Source organism: Rutidosis leptorrhynchoides, chromosome 4 (genome assembly GCF_046630445.1).
Source record: "Rutidosis leptorrhynchoides isolate AG116_Rl617_1_P2 chromosome 4, CSIRO_AGI_Rlap_v1, whole genome shotgun sequence".
NCBI lineage: Eukaryota > Viridiplantae > Streptophyta > Magnoliopsida > Asterales > Asteraceae > Rutidosis > Rutidosis leptorrhynchoides.
The window spans coordinates 571,425,774-571,442,962 of NC_092336.1; the positions used below are offsets into that span (position 1 = coordinate 571,425,774).

The 17,189-nt window shown below is 30.1% G+C and overlaps 1 non-coding gene across 1 annotated transcript; it reads right to left on the minus strand.

Moving 5' to 3' along the window:
• Nucleotides 1-1,165: 1,165 nt before the first annotated feature.
• LOC139845999 (small nucleolar RNA R71) lies at nt 1,166-1,272 on the minus strand. Its single transcript, XR_011758748.1, has one exon. It is a non-coding gene; the product is annotated as a small nucleolar RNA R71 (small nucleolar RNA).
• Between the last annotated feature and the right edge of the window lie 15,917 nt (nt 1,273-17,189).

Here is a 17,189-nt window from a genome sequence, read left to right on the forward strand (position 1 = left end):
ATACCGAGGGTAAAAGATCTAGATGAACCTTTTGTCTCTTTGATCTAAATCAAACTATCTTATTTGCTTTCTTTGCACTTGTTTTCATTATATAAACTTAAAAGACCAAAAATATTGTTTTTACTTTTAATCTTCTCTGATTTGGTTAATCGTTAAATAGCCACAAAAACATAATATCGTGTACCTTTAAGTTTCATTTACTTAGTTAATCATAATATAGTTTCTAATTCTAGTATTACTAATACAACTGTCTTTGGAACGATACACGGAATTTATCATTTACTATACTACTACACGATCGGGTACACTGTCCGTAAGTGTGTAACAATCTTTAATCAGTATTTTTCCGTACTATTTCATACAACAATTCATATACCACATTTCACACATCAAGTTTTTGGCGCCGCTGCCGGGGACAGTTTTGTGTCAAAATAGAATTATTAACTAATTTGTGATTAAGTAGTTTCTTAAAAAAATTTTTAATTATTAATAGTCTTTGATTTTTAAACTTATAGAATCGGTGCCTTTAATAGTTTTGTTAGTTGTGTGATTGACAGATTTTAGGTTGCATATGCCACATACCCGAAGTTCAGATTCTCCATTATTTACACCGCTTACAGAACCTGATAGAAAGCTTGGTAGAATTCCAAAAGAAGTACTTGAACTTTTTGAATCTTCATCAAAGCAAGAAACTTTCGATTCAGAATCAAGTACAACCAAGCCACGATATTCTGAATTTGGTGAAACCGTTCATCCTCCAAATTTTGAAATGGAAGGAGAGGCAAGACCGGTGGTACCAAGAAAATCAATGGCGGCAAAGATGAAGGCAACCCGAACCGGACAAGGAAGTGTAATTACTCAGACACCTGGTGAGGTAAAATTTGAAATAAAAGGACCTATTCTCCAAATGATTAACAACAGATGTCAATTTAGTGGTGGTCCGAATGAAGATGCAAACAAACATATTCGTCTTTTTCAAGAGATATGTCTTCTATTTAAGCTTCAACCGGACACTGATCAAGCCATACTTTTAAGACTTTTCCCGTGGACACTCCACAGGGAAGCACGGAGTTGGTTGGATTCATTGCCCGAGGCTACGATAGAAACTTGGGATGGTATGTTGAAAAAATTTCTTAAGAAATATTTTCCAGCTTCTAAGTCCGCGAGACTCCAACAAGAAATTACCTAATTTTGTCAAAAGCCGATGGAAACCTTGTATGAAGCATGGAATCGATTTTCCAAAATGCTAAGAGGTTGTCCAAACCATGGTTTGGATACTGATAATGCTAAAAACGAACATATATTTCATAGCATTATTCCTCAAGAAAGACAAGCTTTTAATTGCAACTGTTCTATTTACAAGTGATATTCGTTTAAATAATAAAAGGTCAAGACAAAAGACAGATTCGACGAATTGAATACGCAAACGACCAAAAAGCTCAAAAGTACAAAATACAATCAATGAGGTTCCAATTATTGATAAGAAACGTCTCAAAATTACAAGAGTACAAGATTCAAAATGCAAAGTACAAGATATTAAATTGTACGCAAGGACGTTCAAAAATCCAGAACCGGGACCAGAGTCAACTCTCAACGCTCGACGCAACGGACTAAAAATTACAAGTTAACTATGCACATAAATAAAATATAATATTTAAATAATTCTTATAATTATTTATATATTATATTATTATTTTTAAACGTCGGCAAGAAAGAAAACAAAGATATGTGACTTCTCCCAGCTGGCCATGCGATCGCATGGCCTGGAGGCACAAAAGCCATGCGATCGCATGGATCTGAAATCCAGCCCAGGTCCTATAAATTCAACGCGTTTTGGCCAAAATAAACACATCTTTTTCTTCTTCACTCAACGTAATATTTATATTTATATTTATATTTTAATTTTAATTTTAATTTTAATTTTAATTTTAAATCCTAATAATAAGGGTATGTTAGCGAATGTTGTAAGGGTGTAAGTCGAAATTCTGTCCGTGTAATGCTACGCTATTTTTAATCATTGTAAGTTATGTTCAACCTTTTTAATTTAATGTCTCGTAGCTAAGTTATTATTATGCTTATTTAGTCCGAAGTAATCATGATGTTAGGCTAAAAATATTAAAATTGGGTAATTGGGCTTTGTATCATAATTGGGGTTTGGACAAAAGAACGACACTTGTGGAAATTAGACTATGGGCTATTAATGGGCTTTATATCTGTTTAACTAAATGATAGTTTGTTAATTTTAATATAAAGATTTACAATTGGTCGTCCCTATAAATAACCATATACACTCAATCGGACACGATGGGCGGGGTATTTATATGTACGAATAATCGTTCATTTAACCGGACACGGGAATGGATTAATAGCCACTAGAATTATTAAAACAGGGGTGAAATTATGTACAAGGACACTTGGCATAATTGATAACAAAGTATTAAAACCTTGGGTTACACTCAGTCGACATCCTGGTGTAATTATTAAACACAGTATTAAAATCTTGTTACAGTTTAAGTCCCCAATTAGTTGGAATATTTAAACTTCGGGTATAAGGATAATTTGACGAGGACACTTGCACTTTATATTTATGACTGATGGACTGTTATGGATAAAAACCAGACGGACATATTAAATAATCCAGGACAAAGGACAATTAACCCATGGGCATAAAACTAAAATCAACACGTCAAACATCATGATTACGGAAGTTTAAATAAGCATAATTCTTTTCTTTCATATTTAATTTCCTTTATTTTATATTTAATTGCACTTCTAATTATAGCACTTTTATTTATTGTTATTGTATTTAATTGCACTTTTATTATTCACAATTTCATTATCGTTATTTACTTTACGCTTTAAATTAAGTCTTTTATTTAATATTTTACATTTGGTTTTAACTGCGACTAAAGTTTTAAAATCGACAAACCGGTCATTAAACAGTAAAAACCCCCTTTATAATAATAATATTACTTATATATATATATTTGTATTTTTATAAAAGTAAACTAATATAGCGTTAAGCTTTGTTTAAAGATTTTCCCTGTGGAACGAACCGGACTTACTAAAAACTACACTACTGTACGATTAGGTACACTGCCTATAAGTGTTGTAGCAAGATTTAAGTATACCCATTCAATAAATAAATAAATATCTTGTGTAAAATTGTATCGTATTTAATAGTATTTCCTTGTAAAATATAAAGCTATTTTATATACACCTCGCATAACATCAAGTATTTTTGGCGCCGCTGCCGGGGATCAATCTAGCTTAAAAGCCGGAAGCGCAATGCTAATATATATATATAAAAAAATACGCTTTTGTAAAAATACGTTTTAAATATTCAAAAATATTAAAAGAAAAACAAAAATATAAATATTTTTAAGAGTTTGGTAAATATTTAAGTTTTATAAAGTTTCTTTATTTCTATTTTTTTAGTTTGTAAAAATATAAGTTTTATTTAATTTATAAATATATTTTATAAATATAATTTATAGCGAAAATAGAAAATAAAAAAAAAATATATTAAAACTCGAGTCCGGTACTGTAGCAGCCCACTCTGTGGCCCGAAACCCTAGCCCATGCGATCGCATGGCCGGATAGCTTAGGACTCATGCGATCACATGAGCCCGTCTGACACGCCACAGTTGACTGCACCCTGCATTAATTACGGATAATAATTATTATTATTATATTTAAACCCTAATTTGGGTTATATATTATATAATTTAATTTAGTGTTATTTATTTAATTTGTATTTTTAGTTTAATTAGTTTATTTAAATTGTAAAATTAATAGTTTTATTAAATAATTAATATAAAAATAATATTTTTATAAAAATTGTAATTTTTACAACTTTTTATATATTTTTATATTTTGTCCCTTTTTAATAGTTTTAGCGTAATTTTTGTATTTTTCGCTCGTATTTATTTTTAATTCATAGTTTTTGCCATAGTTATTTTTATTTCTAGATTTTTAGGCCTTGCCGTAAAATCCCTTAAAGTGCTTTTTCTTTATACTAAGATTTAGGTGCTTTAGAATTTTGCGTCGCCTTTTTAAGTTTTAGTACCGTTTTAAGTTATTTCCATTTGGGATATAGTTATACTTGTAAGCTTTAAGACGCAACTTTTAGTTTTAAATTTTTAGTTCCTTTTTAAGTTTAGACGCGCTATTTTCTTATTTCTCGACGCCTTTTACCTATGTATCAATTATCATTCCAATTAGTAATCTCAATTTGCGATTATAATTTTAAGTTAGTGATAGTAATAAGGTTGGGTTAGTCGAGTGTTTTTAAGTTCTATAAGTCACTCTTTTTCTTTCTTATTTTTATTTTTCGATTTTTTTCCGACGCACTCTTTTTCTTTCTTATTTCTCGCTATTCTAGTTTTTAGGACATAGATTTTTATTCTACTTCTTATCTAAATTTCTTAAAATTATGAAAATTTATTCTAAGTGGTTAAATTGATAGACATCAAAATTTTCTGGTTCGTAGTAATAGTTGGATTTGTACGTGGACCGGGTTATTGGAGCCAATCAGTCCTCAATTATATTGAGACCAAACGAATCCTGCCCCTCTGCTGCATCTTTTGGCTATTCGAAACGTGGGCAAAATCAGAAAAGTCTATTAATTGGATAACTTATATAATTTTTCTTTCCTTTTTAAAAAACTAATAGGATATTCAGTGAATGCACCGAGCAAGAAGTTCACCACCTTTTGTACGTTCACCACCTGTAACTAGATCAAGACACTTAGCAAATATTACCGCCGTTGATTTTTCTTTAGAATCTTCATTCAGTCGACCAAGTACTCCAGTTCAAATTTCTGATAATCCATTTTTTGAACCCGACCTCACAATTGAGAATCCGGAGAATATTCAGGGACGATTCATAGATCCTGAACCATTAAATTTTCCTTCGGAACCACCAATCATTCAAACAGAGATTGTTGAGGAACGAACCATTAAATCAGAATCCTCTAGTGATTCCGATTCAACAAATTCAATTATGGAGAATTTGGAACCTTTAAGTATGGAAGACCGAATGAGAGCTAAATGCACTGGCCAAGGTCACGTAATTACTCATCCAGACATTAATGCGCCAGATTATGAAATCAAAGGACAAATTCTACACTTAGTGACTAATCAATGCCAATTTAGTGGTGAGCTGAAGGAAGATCCAAATGAACATCTTCGTACCTTTAATAGGATCTGCACTCTATTTAAAATCCGAGAAGTGGAGGATGAACAGATATATCTCATGTTATTTCCCTGGACTTTAAAGAGAGAAGCCAAAGATTGGTTGGAATCGTTACCTGAAGGGGCGATTGATACATGGGATGTTTTAGTTGAAAAATTTCTTAAACAATTCTTTCTGGCATCTAAAGCCGTAAGACTTCAAGGAGAAATTGTTACGTTCACACAGAAACCGAATGAAACTCTATATGAGGCGTGGATAAGATTTGGAAAGTTATTAAGAGGATGTTCTCAACATGGTTTAGACACCTGTCAAATAGTACAAATATTCTACCAAGGATGCGACATCACTACAAGGAAAGACATAGATATAGCAGCTGGTAGTTCTATTATGAAAAAAACCGAAACTGATGCTTACAAAATTATTGATAACTGTAGAGACCCGTCCTAATCCATCTGGAAGAAGTCCATATCGATTACAAACGATTCACAACAGTTGTTTACATCGCGAGGTAATTGACCTCTATATGATAAATTTTACAAACATTGCATTCGTTTTTAAAAGACAAACTTTCGTTACATCGACAGTTGACAGGCATGTAAAGCATTTCATAATATATCCAAATATAATTGACTTAATAATAATCTTGATGAACTCAACGACTCGAATGCAACATCTTTTGAAATATGTCATGAATGACTCCAAGTAATATCTCTAATATGAGCAAATGCACAGCGGAAGATTTCTTTCGTACCTGAGAATAAACATGCTTTAAAGTCTCAACCAAAAGGTTGGTGAGTTCATTAGTTTATCATAAAGAATTATTTCATAATTTTAATAGACCACAAGATTTCATACTTCCATTTCTCATAATCATACGTCCCATGCATAGAGACAAAAATATCATTCATATGAATTGAACACCTGGTAACCGACATTCACAATATGCATATAAGAATATCCCCATCATTCCAGGATCCTCCTTCGGACATGATATAAATTTCGAAGTACTAAAGCATCCGGTACTTTGGATGGGGCTTGTTGGGCCCGATAGATCTATCTTTAGAGTTCGCGTCAATTAGGGTGTCTGTTCCCTAATTCTTAGATTACCAGACTTAATAAAAAGGGGCATATTCAGTTTCGATCATTCAACCATAGAACGTAATTTCGATTACTTGTGTCTATTTCGTAAAACAGTTATAAAAGTTGCGCATGTATTCTCAGCCCAAAAATATAAAGGGTAAAAAGGTAAATGAAACTCACGCATATAAATATTATAAAATAGTTAATAAAGCATTTGCATGTATTCTCAGCCCAAATATGTAATGAGTAAAAAGGGAGCAAATGAAACTCACCTAATGTATTTTGTAGTAAAAATACATATGACGACATTGAACAAAAGTAGGGTTGGCCTTGGATTCACGAACCTATATCATTAGTGTATTCATTAATACATATAATCGTAATCGAATGAATATTTGTATATATATATATATATATATATATATATATATATATATATATATATATATATATATATATATATATATATATATATATATATATATATATATATATCTGTTTTAGTGTCATATTAAAAATACCTGAATTGTTATATATGAAAATTTTGTTAATATAGTTAATATATTCTTATAATACTATTTTTAAAACTTTTATTTTCATCCTTATAATACTTTTAATAATAATGATATTGATATTACTAATAATCATAATACTTTTTGTTTTAATGATAATCTTTAAATAAATTGTTCGTAATGATAATAAGTTTTAGTAATAATAGATAATGATAATCTTAAATATAATGATAATATTAAGATAGTACTTATAACAATAATAATACTAATAATGATATTACAAATTTTAAATATGTTAATAATACTTAATAAAAATGATACTAATACTAATATTAATGGAAAACAATATTTTTATGATTTTCATACTACTAATAATATTAGTTATTATCATAATAATAATAAATGATAATTGTTATACTAATACTTATATTTGTAATAATAATGATAATTATAATAATGGTGATCTTAATAATAATAATACTAATAATATTAACAATAATAATAATAATAATACTAATAACAATAATAATTTATAATAACAATAATAATCATAATAATAAATATAATAAATAAAGACTACCTTTAATTGTTTTCCCAAAAAAATATATGCCCATGACCGGGATCGAACCCGAGACCTCATGCTTAACACAAAACACACAACACCACTCAGCTAATCACATGTTTCTCTGATTCACACCCCAAGATTAAATATATAACCCGTATGTTTTCTGTTCCATCTGCAGCCCAACAGATTAATACGACCCAACTGGAAATGTTTCGGCCCAAATCATAAACCTGATTTCTTTTGGCCCAGCACGACCCAAATTAAGATAAATTAAGCCTGCTGTTTAATAAAAAGGAAAAAGTGCAGTATGCAAGAATCGAACACAGGACCTCTAGCTTAACCAACAAATCACCAAACCATTTCGCTGTCATTTCATTTCTGGATTAACACTGATTCTACTTTCTTTTATCCCTTATTCAGTATTCATCATCATCGATTTAAAAAAAAAATAACATCTTCAACCTTGCTAACGTGTATTACCAAATCATCATCACATCATCTTTATGATTCATCATTCCACTCCTAGTAAAACATCACCATAATTTTATCATATACCTACCAACATCTAGTACTCCATGTTAATTGAATCATCATCATAATATTCGTTAATCATCATCGATTATCATGTCATGTAACATCATCGATTTTCATCATCATACTCGTTATTATTTCGTTATTTCATGTATCAAATTCAACTTCATCGTTAACAATCTATCATCACTATTATAATCCTATTAATCTAATTATTAACTCTCAAAACAGGAACGAGTAATACCTCAATCATCGTCTTCGTTTTCATCAGAGAACCATTTTTTTATACGTTGAAATCTTCAACAAAAAAAATAGAATGGGAATAAAAACGGTATGCAATAGCAATCTGTAGTTTAATATTTATGTGGTGGCTCATGGTGGTATTTAAAGATGGTTAATTGGTGGTTCTCAAAAAAAAAAAAATATAGAAACATGGTGGATCGAGGTAGTTGTAGCGATTTGAGGGATTTCTGAGTGGTTCTCGGCTGTACAAACAGTAGCAGTGTTGGCTACAATTTGCAGCTGCTTAGATCGATAGAAAACATGGAACCAAGATGCATACATCGTAGAGAAAAAATATAGCTGGTTCACGGCGGTTGGAGGTTAAGGAGGATGGTGGTGGCGATATGGGTGGCCGGAGGTGGCTCACGATGGTAGTCGGTTGGTGCTTGATGGTTTACATTTGTAAACAGGAACAAAGGCATAGGAGTAGCAATACACCAAAGGAGATGAGGTGGTGATTTTATGTTATCATTAAAAGAAAAGAAAGAGAAGAGAAGAGAAAAAAAAAATACAAAAGCGATGATGGTGGTGGTCTTGTGGTGGCGACGGTGGTCATGGGTGGTGGCTCAAGAAAGGTCGATGGACTAGAGGGGATGGTATCTTGCATATGCAGGTGTATATATATATATATATATATATATATATATATATATATATATATATATATATATATATATATATATATATATATATAGATAGATAGAAGTTAGGATATTATATTTATTTATAATTTATAATACAATTTTAATAATGACCTTTATCAATCAATTTGAGTGAAAGAATCGTGCAATCAAGCACAGTTAAATTTAAATAGTATTCAAGGAATAATTAAAAAGATTGCAATAGTATAGCCTCCTCCTTTCTTGTATTATGTACCGACAGTTTATTCCAGATGATTATATCGTGTCCATTGCTAAACAGTTAACGTATAAAAGTGTTCCTAAAAATCCCAAATTTTTAGATTAAATATAATTAATTATTTCACTCATTAACTGTTTGAAACCTGATCAAAAAGGTTCGATAATTATTTATTTTCTGTTTAATTTATGTGTACGGAGTACTAATACTTAAACTTAAAAAGATAAAAAATATTTTTGACAAATCTAAAATCTTCGAAATCAATTTGCAATCCAACTTTTATTTCATTCTTTCATAAACATGTACAATATCTATATTAAAACTAACAAAACATCAACCGAGTGTTACTGACGTTTACCAATTAAGCTCGTAAACATTTATTTTCTATTTACTCTCTCTCTATATATAATCAGTTTTAAATAACAAGTTTTATCACATAAATATATATTATATATTTTTAAACAAATAGATTTAATATTATTTTATATATTTACAAGTAGTATTTATGTATATATATATATATATATATATATATATATACATTTGTAATAATAGATTTCATTATATCGCATATTATTTTACCTATTTATTTCCAACAATTAACTCATATATTATTTCAATTAATATTTCAAATTATTACATATATATATATATATATATATATATATATATATATATATATATATATATATATATATATATATATATATACATGTATCTATTTACAATTAGTTATTCGTGAATCGTTGAGCATAGTCGAAGGGTAATTGAATACATGAACACAGTTCAAAATTTTTAGACTCAACTTTACAGACTCTGCTTATCGTGTCGAATTCATATAAAGATTAAGTTTAAATTTGGTCGGAAATTCCCGGGTCATCACAGTACCTACCCGTTAAAGAAATTTCGTCCCGAAATTTGAGTGAGGTAGTCATGACTAACAATAAAAATGTTTTCATGACGAATATGAGTTAATAAATTGAGTTTTATCATCATTGAGTAATATGGATAAAAATATTCGATTATTCGAAGAGTACGAATGAAGCTATCACCAAAGAGTGAAATAGGAAAGTAAAGATTCATCTTAACTTTTGACAGAGTCAGGGTTGAATTCCGGAATTCAAGGGATTTAAAAAAATTCTTTGAAATCTTATAAGATATGATTCTTCAGGATTTAAGGAAATTACGATCTCTTCCATTAAATGCGTCATCTGCCTTGATTACTTTGTCAGGTATTTCCATTATAAATTAAACTTTTTCGTTCCCTTATTTTTCACCACTTCTATACTCAATTCCCAAATTCAAAAGATTGTGAAGATGCTTAATCCAGTTTTTAATCCTTGTCCTTATCCTTACTATCGCAACAATCATTCTCCTTTTCCAACTTCCACCGGAGGAATTTGTTTTCTTCTACTTCGCCCTTGGGGTCATAGTGTTTTTAATTCTCCCGTGTCTTTATGTTGCGATAAACATTGATATACACAGTCTGTAATTTATGTGTTGTTATCGGGTTTTATATCTTCCCTTATGTTTCGGAGCTCTTTACCTTTTTTCTTCTCTTCTCGACCTCTTAGTAATGCGAGTAATGGTCCAGAATTCGTAAGTATGGAGTTTTGAACGATTATAATGTTCTAAGCAGGAAGGAACGTGATAGCACAATTTGATTTTCAAATTTATCAAAATCACTGAGAATTGAACTATTAAGAATATACTTTCTTGATGTATTTAGAAGTTAAGCAGAATGTCAGAGTTATGTAACGTGGTACATGATGACGTTATGATCTGTGAATCATCATGTTCCATTTAGAAACTCAGCATGACTTACTGTAATATAATCACGTTGATCAAGTGTCATTATATTATACTAACTCATGCATCAGTTCCCAACCTTACTTCAATAACATTCATATTTTAAGCTCGAAAATTTACAGAATATAGAAACTAACAGTTTCTATATGAGGTAACACTAATAGCACAAAGAGATTAATGATTTCAGATAAGAACAGTTATAAAAATATCTTCAGAAATATTGAGGATATTTATAATGAAAGATACGATGATATCTTGGAATTTCTAAGATCAGAGGATGATGAAGAAGATTTATCCGTAAGGGTTTAGATTCAAAAGCAAGGTATTCATTAAAGATTTCATCAGAAACAGAATCATTTGGATTCTTTGAAGTCAAACTTATTCTTTGTGATTTGTCCACGGCTTCTTTCATAGTTTCGCATAATCCACTTTTCGGTACTAAATTTTCAATCGAGCGTTCCTAACACTCCATTCTTTATCATCAAACTTCTGATGATTAAGGTCATTTACGATTGTCTACTGTTTCTGCTGCTTCATTCAACTTTTTCAACATTCAGAGTATTGATTTGTAGACTGAGTGCTTTTCAGGATTTCAGATGAAAGATCATAATTCTAAAAGATGAATGTTATACATATAACTGTTGATGTAGATATGCTGTGAGTTTTCAAAGTACTGATTGCTGATTCCCGGTAATTGGTATGGCAGTTCTCGTTACAAGATGTGGATGAGTATATGATAGGGTTTCAATGAATAAATATAATGATTTGTCAGAAAGATTTAAGTCAAAAAGCAACGAGGTTGCTGGTACGTCTGCTGGTAATATGGTGAAATATAAAAGAATTCTCCGGTATCAAAAGGGTAATCGTATATATCAGGATTATAGTAAAGCTACTTCGAATGAAAAGTCGAAGTTAACTTGCTGAAGCTGTGACAAAATTGGCTACTTTGGAAAGGGATTGTAAGGTTATCTTCGGTAATAACAATGCCAAAGAAGTTAGCACAGATATGTATTAAACGTTTAAATCAGATTCAGAGTATTTTTCAGATGCATAACTATATGTATAAATCTTTTCTTCCATAGATGAAGTGCGATTGGTTCACCCTCTCGATTGAGGTGTTTCCAAGAATCATGAAAGGTTTGAACGCAGATTGTAATTGTCAAGATACAAATGAAGTTTAAGATGAAATCAAGTGGCAAACTTGAAGAATTGTTTAGTTTCATATGTTATAATCATTATTTTAATTCATTTTAATTGTCCAATTTTGGTAGTCCACAGTTGATAGTCTACAGTTGACAGTCCAATAATTCATATATAATTTAATATATAATATTTGAATTAATTAATACGTATCATGACCCGTGTACATGTCTCAGACTCGATCACAACTCAAACTATATATATTATTGTAGAATCAACCTCAACCCTGTATAGAGAACTCGATCATTACTGCATATAGAGTGTCTATGCTGATTCCAAATAATATATATAGATGCGTCGATATGATATGTCAAAACCTTGTATACGTGTCCCGCTATTTAAAGTGCGTAAAATAAATAACATAAATTAAATGACCATAAATAAAATGCCTAAAGTAAATAACAGAAATTAAATGACGATAAATAAATTTGCGAGAATGTAAATTGCGATAAATAAACTGCGATAAATAAAATGTAATCAGTTAGCTAGGAACAGTTAGCTGGAAACAGTTAGCGTGGATTCTTAACAAGATTTTTCGTAGTTAATTTGTTTGTTTCTATCAAATTTTATTTCGTCAAATGTGTTCTTCATTATACCACTTGTTGGATTCTGATAAATCAAAATCCGAATATGAAATTGAATGAAAATGGTTATTCTGTGGTGAACGGATTCGTATATCGGTAGATGTAAGTAGGATAGTAAATGACTGTTGAATCAGATTCGGAGAATGTATAGTGTAACTTATTAATGTGAAATTTAAATGTTCCTCGGATTTTACCTACCCGTTAAAATATTTTCATCATTAACAGTTTGTACAAAAGAATTTTTAATTACAATTTTTATGAAAAAATATATATACATATATATTTTCTTCAGATGTAATCATGGATTTAATGAGTTAACATGATATTAAACTCACTAGATTTACGGTTAGAACTAGAGTACATAATCTCTAAAACATTAGAGATTATATATAATCGCCATGAAGGACGAAGATAATTGATAATGCTAAAAACGAACATATATTTCATAGCATTATTCCTCAAGAAAGACAAGCTTTTAGTTGCAATTGTTCTATTTACAAGTGATATTCGTTTAAATAATAAAAGGTGAAGACAAAAGACAGATTCGACGATTTGAAGACGCAAACGACCAAAAAGCTCAAAAGAACAAAAGACAATCAAAAAGGTTCCAATTATTGATAAGAAACGTCTCGAAATCACAAGAGTACAAGATTCAAAACGCAAAGTACAAGATATTAAATTGTACGCAAGGACGTTCGAAAAACCGGAACCGGGACCAGAGTCAACTCTTAACGCTCGACGCAACGGACTAAAAATTACAAGTTAACTATGTATATAAATATAATATAATATATAATTAATTATATTAATTATATATATATTATATATATATTATTAAAACCGTCGGCAGCCAGAAACTCCAAGGGAGTAAACTGAAAATACCTCTCCGCGACTCGCGGAGTTTGAAGGGCTTTTTGCCGCGAGTCGCGGAGCCCCAAAATTCATTTCTGGCTATAAAGCCAACCGAATTCTGATCGAATTTTACATCTTATTTTCTCAATCTCTCTCAATATATACGTAATATATTTATATTTATAATTTATATTTTAATTTTAATTATAATTCTAATAATAAGGTTATGTTAGCAAATGTTGTAAGGGTGTAAGTCGAAATTCTGTCCGTGTAACGCTACGCTATTTTTAATCATTGTAAGTTATGTTCAACCTTTTTATATTAATGTCTCGTAGCTAAGTTATTATTATGCTTGTTTAAAACGAAGTAATCATGATGTTGGGCTAATTACTAAAATTGGGTAATTGGGCTTTGTACCATAATTGGGGTTTGGACAAAAGAACGACACTTGTGGAAACTAGACTATGGGCTATTAATGGGCTTTATATTTGTTTAACTAAATGAAAGTTTGTTAATGTTAATATAAAGATTTACAATTGGGCGTCCCTATAAATTACCGTATACACTCGATCGGACACGATGGGCGGGGTATTTATTTGTACGAATAATCGTTCATTTAACCGGACACGGGAATGGATTAATAGCCACTAGAATAATTAAAACAGGGGTGAAATTACATTCAAGGGTAATTGGTGTAATTGTTAACAAAGTAGTAAAACCTTGGTTTACACGCAGTCGATAACCTGGTGTATTCATTAAACAAAGTATTAAAACCTTGTTACAATTCGAATCCCCAATTAGTTGGAATATTTATCTTCGGGTATAATAATAATTTGACAAGGACACTTGCAATTTATATTTATGACTGATGGACTGTTATGGACAAAAACCAGACGGACATATTGAATAATCCAGGACAAAGGACAATTAACCCATGGGCATAAAACTAAAATCAACACGTCAAACATCATGATTACGGAAGTTTAAATAAGCATAATTCTTTTATTTCATATTTAATTTCCTTTATTTTATATTTAATTGCACTTCTAATTATCGCACTTTTATTTATTGTTATTTTATTTAATCGCACTTTTAATTATCGTACTTTTTAATTATCGCAATTTAATTTTATCGCATTTTTATTATTCGCAATTTCATTATCGTTATTTACTTTACGCTTTAATTTAAAGTCTTGTATTTATTTTATATTTTACATTAGGTTTTAACTGCGACTAAAGTTTTAAAATCGACAAACCGGTCATTAAACGGTAAAAACCCCCCTTTATAATAATAATATCACTTATATATATATTTGTATTTTTATAAAAGTAAACTAATATAGCGTTGAGCTTTGTTTAAAGATTTCCCTGTGGAACGAACCGGACTTACTAAAAACTACACTACTGTACGATTAGGTACACTGCCTATAAGTGTTGTAGCAAGGTTTAAGTATATCCATTCTATAAATAAATAAATATCTTGTGTAAAATTGTATCGTATTTAATAGTGTTTTCCTAGTAAAATAATAACTATTTTATATACACCTCGCGAAACATCAAGTATTTTTGGCGCCGCTGCCGGGGAAAACATCTTAAAAGCCGGAAGCGCAACGCTAATATAAAAAAAAAAAAAAAAATGAGCTTTTTTATCTACTTTTATTAAAAGTCGTTTTTGTAAAAATTACGTTTTAATTATTAAAAAATATAAAAAGAAAAACAAAAATATTAGTATTTTTAGGATTTTGTTAAATATTTAAGTTTTATAAGTTTCTTTATCTTTATTTTAATTTATAAAAATATAAATTTTATTAAAAATCGTTTATTTAAATTAAAAACAGAAAACAAAATAAAAAAAAAAAAAAAAAAATAAAGAAAAAACGCGTAAAAACAAAACCTGTCAACTGAATTCCTGAACCCCGCGACTCGCGGGGTTTTCCTCTTTATTCACCGCAACTCGCGGAGGCCCTCTGACACACGGACAAAACCCTAATCACGGGTTTTAATTTATTATTATTATTATTAATTACTTAATTATTATTATTATTATTAATTTGAGTTTTATTTTTACTTTTTACTTTATATTTATGTATTTTGTTTAATTAGTTTTATTAAAATTGTAAAATTAGTAGTTTTTATTAAATAAATAATATAAAATAATATTTTTTGTACTTTTTACAACTTTTTGTATATTTTTATATTTTGTACCTTTTTAATCGTTGTAGCGTAACTTTTGTATTTTTAGCTCATATTTAATTTTAAAATTAGTTTTTGCTATAGTTATTTTTACTCCTAGATTTTTAGGCTTTGCCGTAGAATTCCTTAAGTGCTTTTTCTTTAGACTAAGATTTAGGTGCTTTAGAATTTTGCGACGCCTTTTTAAGTTTTAGTTTCTTTTTAAGTTATTTCCATTTGGGATTTAGTTTTTCCTGTAAGCTTTAATATTTTTAGACCTTTTACTATGTATCAATTATCATTCCAATTAGTAATATCAATTTGCGATTATAATTTTAAGTTAGTTGTAGTAATAAGGTTAAATTAGTTAAGTATTTTTAAGTTTTTATAAGTTTCTTTTATTTCCGTCACCTTTTATTTTTCAACCATTTTTCTTTTTCGACATTTTTCGACGCGCAATCTTTTTCTCTCTTATTTCTCGCCATTCTAGTTTTAGGACTTAGAATTTTTTTTTTCTACTTCTTATCTAAATTTCTTAAAATTACGAAAATTTATTTTGAGTGGTTAAATTAATAGACATCAAAATTTTCTGGTTCGTAGTAATAGTTGGATTTGTACGTGGACCGGGTTATTGGAGCCAAACAGTCCTCAATTATATTGAGACCAAACGAATCCTGCCCCTCTGCTGCATCTTTTGGCTATTCGAAACGTGGGCAAAATCAGAAAGGTCTATTGATTGGATAACTTATTATAATTTTTCTTTCTTTTTTTAAAAACTAATAGGATATTCTGTGAATGCACCGAGCAAGACGTTCATCACCTTTTGTACGTTCACCACCTGTAACTCGATCAAGACATCGTTTAACAAATATAACCGCCGTTGATTTTTCTTTAGAATCGTCATCCAGTCGACCAAGTACTTCAGTTCAAATTTCCGATAATCCAGTTTTTGAAACAAACCTCACAATTGAGAATCCAGAAAATATTCAGGAACGGTTCATAGATCCTGAACCACTAAACTTTCCTCCGGAACCACCAATCATTCAAACAGAGATTGTTGAGGAACGAACTATTAAATCAGAACCATCTAGTGATACCGATTCAACAAATTCAATTATGGAGAATCTGGAACCTTTAAGTATGGAAGACCGAATGAGAGCTAAACGCACTGGCCAAGGTCACGCAATTACTCATCCAGACATTAATGCGCCAGATTATGAAATCAAAGGACAAATTCTACACATGGTGACTAATCAATGCCAATTTAGTGGTGCGCCGAAGGAAGATCCAAATGAACATCTACGTACCTTTAATAGGATCTGCACACTATTTAAAATCCGAGAAGTGGAGGATGAACAGATATATCTCATGTTATTTCCCTGGACTTTAAAGGGAGAAGCCAAAGATTGGTTGGAATCGTTACCTGAAGGAGCGATCGATACATGGGACGTTTTAATTGATAAATTTCTTAAACAATTCTTTCCTGCATCTAAAGCCGTAAGACTTCAAGCAGAAATTGTTACGTTCACACAGAAGCCAAATGAAACTC